This window comes from Scyliorhinus torazame, chromosome 6 (genome assembly GCF_047496885.1).
Source record: "Scyliorhinus torazame isolate Kashiwa2021f chromosome 6, sScyTor2.1, whole genome shotgun sequence".
Lineage (NCBI taxonomy): Eukaryota > Metazoa > Chordata > Chondrichthyes > Carcharhiniformes > Scyliorhinidae > Scyliorhinus > Scyliorhinus torazame.
The window spans coordinates 207965128-207973976 of record NC_092712.1 but is presented as its reverse complement, the minus strand read 5'-3'; the positions used below and the strand labels follow the sequence as shown (position 1 = coordinate 207973976).

Here is an 8849-nt window from a genome sequence, read left to right as displayed (position 1 = left end):
CACCTTCTTAAAAATGTCCTCTTGTAGCCACACAATCCACTGTTTTAAACTCAACTTTACTTTCCTCGCAGAAGAGATAATGTGATTTTGGGGCGGTGTGAGATGCCTTCAGTGACAGCCACCTTGACAGCGCTGGCAAAGTGTGCCCACTGTTCTGCTGGGAAGGTATTTTCCAGGAAGCTGTGCATAACAATGATGATCTGCCTTGAAAGTCTGCCTCCTTAGGCACTGGTGCTCTCACATGTCAAGAAAACTGGTCCTTTGCCTGTAAACCCTGTATCACTTCCTTGGTGCTGAATCTCTGTCCATCCCCTCTGTCCTGTAGAATGGTGTGTGGCTTAGAAGACATCTGGCGTTGCTCCTGGTGCTGTTGGCAGTGTTGGATCTGCTCCTTTTCAATCAGCAGTGCAAGGTTGAGTTGTATGCACTGCAGCAAAGGTTGACAGCAGGGAAGTGCAGATCAAGGTGAGTGAAGTGCAAGACTGGTGAACTGACTTCCATGAAGTTGGCAATCGCCTGTCGTGCGGTAAGAGCACACTTTCAGAAGTACAGTGAGCACCAGCCTCAGACTGATTGACGTTATTCAACGCAGTTCAAAGACTTTCCAGGCTATCGTTTTCACTAAAGAAGCATTTCTCGCTGTGAACTCTCCTGTATGGCCCTGGCATGTTTGCTGACAGCTAAAGAAATGGGTGTTTTAAAGCTACAATGTTTAGTTAATTATCTTTTTGTATAATTTACCTGACCGATCCAAGGGGGGTTCCAAACTTACCTGCAAACCCCACAGTTGAAATCCAGCAATCGGCATGCTGATGTGAGGATTCCTAAGCAATGTCACTGAAGGGATTTAACTCTGCAAAGACTCCAACCTACCTCCCCATAGCAGTTGGTTTTCTGCTATAAATGTCCAGTGAGCAGCAAACAGCAGCTTTTTGCAAAAGTTTTATTGAAAACTGATTGCTGTTATATGGCTATGCAGAAAGCTATCCAGTTATACTTCTGGTTCTCTGAGGATGAGGTACTAGTTTCCATGGCATTTAGAAAAAAGCAAGGTCATGAACGTGACTGAACTGAGTTCATCAATAAGACATAGCTATGCTAGTGCTGTTGAGACACCTGTCAGAAATTATGGGCATTCAAGAGTAGCAAAACCATATGGGTGTATGTACTCCTTTGGTGGAACAAAATAAATTCCATATTGTTTGATATAGTATGAGAATGCATAGATATTGGTCTTTAAACAGCTTTCAATACTTTGCAGAATGTGTTGCAGTGGGGAATAGGTATGAAATATTATAGACAGCAGCAGACAAATCGAGCAAATGTTACTATCCATAATATGATTGAAAAATTGCATAAGTGACATTGAAGTCTCCCTCCTCGGATAGATTTTTAAAGGGAAAAAACCCCACAAGTTTAAGGTGGCAAATCAACATTTCCTTGATTTAAAAAAAATTGCTGTAGCTTTATCCTATTATATTTGGGAAGCTTGAATCAGAAAACCTTCAGCCTTGTATTGATTTCCTTTATGAAACACATTTAGTAACTATAATACATCAATAATAAAATGCAGTCTTTATTGGATGAGATATGATCAGATTCATTAGAAGAACATCAATTTCACAGCTGACCTTAACATCATCTCAGTGGCTGCTGCTATCATTTCTAGTGCAAGTGCAAACCCTTTTAGAACAAATATGAGAATATGGTCTGTCCAAGAATTCTGAATATATGCTGGCATAGCCAATGCATGTAGCATTCATGACGGAATGCTGTTGGGAGTAGGATTGCTTTTGGAAGGCTGCAGTTGGGGATATACGCATGAAAATATATGGACTTTCAAGTGAATACGTTGGAAAGTTTTTTGTAATTCATTTATGGGACGTGGGCATTGCTGGCTGAACCAGCATTTGTTGCCCATCTCTAATTGCCCTTGATGGGCAGTTAAGAGTCAACCACATTGCTGTGAGTCTGCAGTCACAGGTAGGCTAGACCAGGTAAGAATGGCAGATTTCCTTCCCTAAAGGACATCGGTGAACCAGATGGGTTTTTATGATTATTGACAATGGTTTCATGGTCGTCATTAGACTTTCATTCCAAATTTTTATTGAATTCAAATTTCACCATCTGCCATGGCGGGATTCGAACCCAAAGCCGGAAATAACTTGCAAATAACTTTCTTTTCTGAGATCAAAGAGAGGATTGATGATGGATCTGTTGGAAGAGGAAGTGGCAATTGGCAAAGCAGCCCACGTCTATTTATTGACATTGATTAATTTAGAGTTGTGGATGGTGGTTCTAGTTGGAGATGGGTGGTGGAGTGTGGGTGGGGAGATAGAGCCGCTACGGAGAAAACGGGTTGACCAGGCGACGAGGGTTTGCTACTGTGGGTGCAATTGGTTTGAGTTTGTGTTTTAATTGGGCGGGCGGGCATGGTGCTCACCGCTGGCGCACCGACATTTCCCAGACGGTTGTTAAGGTTCAGCCTAGTTTCCAGGGCAACCCGCGCTGGTGGCGTCCACGCTCACCATGGAGCTGGCGACGTGGCAGTGCCGGCACCGTTGGTTGGGTTAACGAAACTGACTGTCCGAGTACGCCGCGCCCTGATTGGCGGCTGAGGAGGCGCTGTTGGTGTCTAAGGGCCAGTGGAAAAATAAACGAAGTCGCCTGGGTTTGCCAGAGGAGTGGGAGAGGGCGAGGGAGTCACTGCGAACCATCTGCCCACCGGTAAGTAAGAGAGGGACCGAGTGGCGGTCAGGCCTGTCCTCTCAGTATCGAATACCCTGCTCGCCAACCACGACATGACCCCAGAACTCAGAGGTTTTCAGTATCACTCACAGGCTGGGGCTCTTGAAATCACTCTAGTCAATCGTCTCTTTTCCTCCCAGCTCTGTCACAGGACCTGTTTCCCGGAGCGGCACCATTACCGAGCTTTTCCTTCCCATGCATAACCACTGAAACCCTCTGCTCTTACTGAGAAACTTTTTGGGCAGCTAAGTGAACGAGGCTTACATTTCGGGAGGGGAAGGGGGAGTTTAGAGCAATCGCAACACTTACGGACATAAAATAGAGGGCTGGATCTCCCCACCCCCCGAATCCCAACACTTGCCCTACAGCAACTAATGGTGGGAGTAGTTCCTCTTCTTTCTCGGGAGGAGCCTGAAAGAGCTGTTGACCATCAGATGACTAACCGCTCTCCTCCAGCATTGTCAGTCGGGAAGGGTGGCAACGGTTGGGAGTACAGGAGATCCCACCACGTTGAGGTGCTCAGTTGTGACGAGGTCTCGGCGAGAGGAATAACAGTCGTACGAATTGGGAGCAGTCGTCGGCCACTGGGCCCCTTGAGCCTGCTCTGCCATTCAAAGACCATGGCTGATCTGATTATAAGCTCTGCACCACATTCCTGCCTACATACTGTTAACTTTCACACCCTTGCTCTACCTCTGCCTTCACCGCCCTTTGAAAAAGAGATTTCCAAAGACTCATGACCCTCCTGAGAGAAAAGGATTTTCCTCATCCCTCATCTTAAATGGGCAGCCCCATCATTTGAAATAGTGAACCTAGTTCTATATTCTCCCAAAGGAAGAAATATCCTTTCCACACCCACCCTGTAATAACCCTCTGTATCTTGTATGTTTCAGTTGTCACTCCTTACTTTCCTACACTCCAGCCTGTGCAGTTCCAGCCTTTCCTCATTCGGCAACCCACCCATTCCAGGTATTAGTCGAGTAAACTGCTTCCAATGCATTTACATCCTTGCTTAAATAAGCACGAGTAAACTGCTTCCAATGCATTTACATCCTTGCTTAAATAAGCACGAGTAAACTGCTTCCAATGCATTTACATCCTTGCTTAAATAAGCAGAGTGCACCAGATGTGGTCGCACCAATGGTCTTTGCAACTGAAACATAACCTCCCTACTTTCGTACTCAATTCCCCTCGCAATCAATAGTTCTATTAACTTTTCTAATTACATGCTGTACCTGCATAAAGACCTTCTGTGATTCATGCACTAGGACATTCAGCTCAATCGGCATCTCGAAAGATCTGCAATTTCTCCCCATTTAGATTAAAAAATGTTATTCTTCCTGCCAAAAAGAAAAAAATCACACTTTCCCATGTTATACTCCCATTTGTCAGATCTTTGCCCACTCACCTAACCTACGCATATCCTTTTGCAGCCTTCTTAGATCCTCTTCACAACTTACTTTCCCACATCTTTTGTCATCAACAAATTTAGCAAACATATAATCAGTCCCTTCATCCAAATCAGTTATATAAATTGTATAAAGTTGAAGCCCCAAGACTGATCCCTGTGGCACACAACTTGTTACATCTTTTCAACCAGAAAATGACCCATTTATGCAGACTCTATTTCCTGTTAGCTCGGCAATCTTCTATCCATGCCAATGTGTTACCCCCTATAACGTGAGCGTTCATTTTCTGCAATAACCTTTGATGTGGCACTTTATCAAATGCCTTCTGGAAATCTAAGTACAGTGCATCCGCTGATTCCCCATGTGACTCTTTCAAAGAATTCCAATAAATTGATTAAACATGATTTCCCCCTTACAAAACCATGTTGGCTCTGCCTGATTACCTTGAATTTTTCTAAGTGCCCTACTATAACATATATGACAGATGTTAAGATGACCTACAGTTTCCTGCTTTATCTCCCTCTGTTTTTTATGTTTGCTATTTTCCGATCTATTGGAATCTTCCTGAACCTAGTGAATTTTGGAAAACTAGAACCAACGTATCAACTATGTTGCTAGCCACTTCTTTTAAGACCCTAGGATGAAGTCCATCAGGACCTGGGGACTTGTTAGCTAGCAGTCCTAGTAATTTGCTAAGTGATATGGGGAGAAAGCGGGATTAGGCTATTCAGTTGGAAGATCAGCCATGATCATAATAAATGGTGGAGCAGGCTTGAAGGGCCGAATGACCTTTTCCTATTTTCTACGTATCTATCACTTACCCGGTGATTGTAATTTTCTTGAGTACCTCCCTTCCAGGTTCAAGAGGCTGGGTAGCAGGGAGAAGGGATTGGATGACCTTTGGTGAGGGGTTTGGTGTTTGCGGGAGATGCCTCTGATGGGTCCCGAGTGGCCATAAAGCCAATTTTGCACGCTTAACACCCCAACTGCCACCAGTCTTTATGCACATCTTGAGCTGTTGGGCTTCCTGTGTGGCATATACCTCGCCATGTGGATAAAATACCAGCGGGAAAGTGGGCGGGATGGGCGATGCCTCCCCTGTCCCTTGTAAAATTTCAGTAAGGTTGTCGGCTGGCACATGGGTGGGAGAAAGACCACCTGCTGATTTTATGTTCCTCACCTTGCCTTCAAACCTGCTGGCGAAGGACTGTAAAATTCACACACAATTTGAAACATCATTTGTTCTGTAAATTCTAATTGCACAATCATTGTAGCACCATCATGAACAACTTGAATTTATGTAATGGTTTTAATGTAAATTTGAAAATTATGGAAAGGATCAAAGAAAAATCAAAATTGAAAATATTCCACTGTTAAGAGTGACAATTTTACTGATGGGAATTGGAATAGACTGTTCCGGTCAATGAGAACATGGCTTATATATGATCTAACTTCATATTTAAACTTGGATAAGCTGCAAATAAAGATTGGTCAGGAAAAGAGTGAATGAGCAATCGCAGACTTTCAAGGTGGAAATGCTTCTGCTAAAAGTCAAACATATTCCCATAAGAAGGAAGGGTGGGATATTCAAAGCTGGAGCTCCCTGGATGGTGAAGGAAATAGAGCTCAAAATAAAGAGGAGGAAAAGGAGGTATATGACAGTGACATAATACAATAGAAAAAAAGAATGCAGAATGTGCAGGGGAAGACCTTAAAATAAAGATTCAAAAAGAGCAAATAAAATTATTGGCAACATTCTGTAAAATGTAAGCTCATAGCCAAAAGAATGGTGGGACCGATTAGGAACAAAAACAGGGGATATGACTTGGGTACTGAATGAGTACTTTGTGTTTGCCATAACAAAAGGGGATGGCACTAAAAATTCGGTAGATGAGAGGGCGCAGAGATATTCAACAAGTTAAACATCAATAAACGATACGCATTAAATAGGTTTGCATTACTCCAATCAACTGGTCAAGAAGGATGCATCCTTGTTTGCTCATAGAAGGTAGGGTGGAAAGAGGAGAAGCCCTAACCACAATCTTCCAATCCTCCTTGGATTATGGGAGTGATGCCAGAGGACTGGATGACTGAAAATGTCACACTTCTGCTTAAGAAAGTGGAGAGGGATAAACTTCTTAGACTTGTAGTTACGGTAAGTGATGAGAAAACTACTGGAGTCCATTGTCATAGGCAAAATTATTCCACACTTAGAGAGGCATGATCTAATAAGTGACAACAAATACAGATTTGGGAAAGGCAAATATGCTTAACCAAACTATTTGAGTTATTTAAGTACAGATAGAATTGATGGACATAGATGGTGTACATGGGAATATTCAAAAGATTTTTGTTGAAATACCACGCAACAGATTTATTCAGAAAATAAAAGCATGTTATGTTAAAGGAATGGTAAAGGAATGACCTTCTTATGGACTGACCTGATTAACACTATACCCCTGTATGCTTCACCCGATGCCGGTGTTTATGTAGCTACATTGTGTACCTTGTGTTGCCCTATTATGTATTTTCTTTTCTTTTCATGTACTTAATGATCTGTTAAACTGCTCGCAGAAAAATACTTTTCCCTGTACCTCGGTGCACGTGACAATAAACAAATCCAAATAACTCGCCTACATAATTGGTTAAGGGATAGGAGATGGAAATGAATGGTTTCCTGATGGAGGGACACATCTACTGCAGCCATTATTTTTCATGTTGCCTATAAATACCTTGGATTTCAGTTTAGCGAGTACAAGTTTGGATGATACAAAAGCTGGTGACATAAATAGTGAACAGGCAGTATAAGACTTCAACAGGGCATAGACCAGTGAAATGGGCAAGCACAAGGCAGAAGCATTTCATTTTCTTTTATGGGATCTGGATGTCACTGGCAAGGCCACCATTTGTTCTCCATCCCTAATTGCCTTTATCAAGCTAAGTGGCTCGACCGGCCATTTCACAGGGCAGTTAAGAACTAATAACATTGCTGTGGGTTTGGAGTTAGTTGTAGGCCAGACTGGGTAGCTAATCACTTTGTTGGGGACTACATTTAGGAGACCGTGATCATTGTATTGTAAGGTTTAGGATGATAGAAAAGGAAAATAGGCAATCCAGAGTAAAATAATTCATTAAGGGAGAGTAGACTTTAATACGGCAAGAATGGAGCTGAGCCAGTTAGACTGGAACAAAAGGTTGGCAGGAAAAACTGTAGCTGAACAATGGACTGCCTTCGAAAACTGAGATGGTTCATGCACAGACGAGGTATATTCCCTTAAAAAGGAAAGGGGGCAAACAAATCCAGAGTTCCCTGGATGGAAAAGGGGAAGGCGAGGAAGAAAAGATGGGCTTATGAAAGGTGTCAGGTTGAAAGTACAGCTCAGAACCAAGATGAATGCAGAATGTCCAGAATGGAGGTGAAAAAGCGTACCAGCCTCCCTGAACAGGCATCGGAATGTGGCGACGAGGGGCTTTTCACAGTAACTTCATTTGAAGTCTACTTGTGACAATAAGCGATTTTCATTTCATTTCATTTCAAAAGCACATTAGAGAAGCTAAGAGGGATTATGAGAAAAGGCTGGCAACCAACATAAAGGGAAATGTCAATGTTTTCTATAGGCATATAAATAGTAAAAGGTCTGATTCGGGACCTAAAAGGGAATTTATACATTGAGGCTGGGGGCGTAGCTGCAATCTTAAATGAATACTTTGCATCCATCTTTACCAAGGAGGTAGATGCTATCCAGAACATAATGACAGATGAGAAAACTCTCTCCCTAGAAGGGTGCAAAGTTGATCTGGAGGAAGTATGAATACGTTGCCCATACTGAAAGTTGATAAGGTACCAGAACCAGATGAGATGCATTCAAGAATATTGAAGGAAGTGAGAATGGAAATTGCAGGGGCGCTGGCCTTGTTCCAGTCTTCTCAAGACTCTGGAGATATGCCAGAGGACTGGGGAATGCAAATGTTACGTCCTTGTTCAAAAAAGGTTGTAAGGATAACCCCAGCAATTACAGGCCAGTCAGTTTAACATCAGTGGTTCACAAGCCTCTAGAAACAATTATTTAGGATAGAATTAGCAGTCACGTGGAAAAATGTGTGTTGATTAGGAAGAACCAGCATGGATTTTAAAGGGGAATTCATGTCAAACTAACTTGTTGAAGTTTTTTGAGGTAATAAAAAGTATCGATAAGGGTAATGTTGTTGATATAGTATACATGGACTTTCAGAAAGCATTTGATATAGTTTCACACAACAGACTTTTGAGAAAAGTTATAGCTTGTGAAATAAAAGGGACAGTAGCAATGTGGATACAAATTGGCTGAATAATAGGAAGTCAATGGATATTTTACAGGCTGGAGGAAGGTTTTTAACGATATTCCCCAGGGAATAGTTTTGGGAACCTTGCTTTTCCTGATACATATTAATGATCTAGATCTTGGTGTACAGGGGACAATTTTAAAGTTTGCGGATGACATAAAACTTGGAAGTATTGTAAACTGAAGAGGACAGTATAGAACTTCAAAAAGGACATAGACAAGTTGGTGGAATGGGCAGATAGGTAGCAGATGAAGTTCAATGTGAAAAAGTGTGAGGTTATGCATTTTGGAACGAAGAACATGGAGAGACAATATAAAATAAGGGGTCAAATTCTTAGGCAGAGGGACCTGGCTGCATTTGTGCATAGAT

The 8849-nt window shown here is 42.3% G+C and overlaps 1 protein-coding gene across 1 annotated transcript in view; it reads left to right on the top strand.

Moving 5' to 3' along the window:
- The first annotated feature begins 2551 nt into the window (after window positions 1–2551).
- nek10 (NIMA-related kinase 10) overlaps window positions 2552–8849 on the top strand; it is a 460338-nt gene continuing 454040 nt past the window's right edge. Inside the window, exon 1 of the mRNA XM_072509340.1 lies at window positions 2552–2727. The gene's annotated coding sequence lies outside the window, so the exon portion shown is untranslated. The remainder of the gene's footprint in view (window positions 2728–8849) is intronic.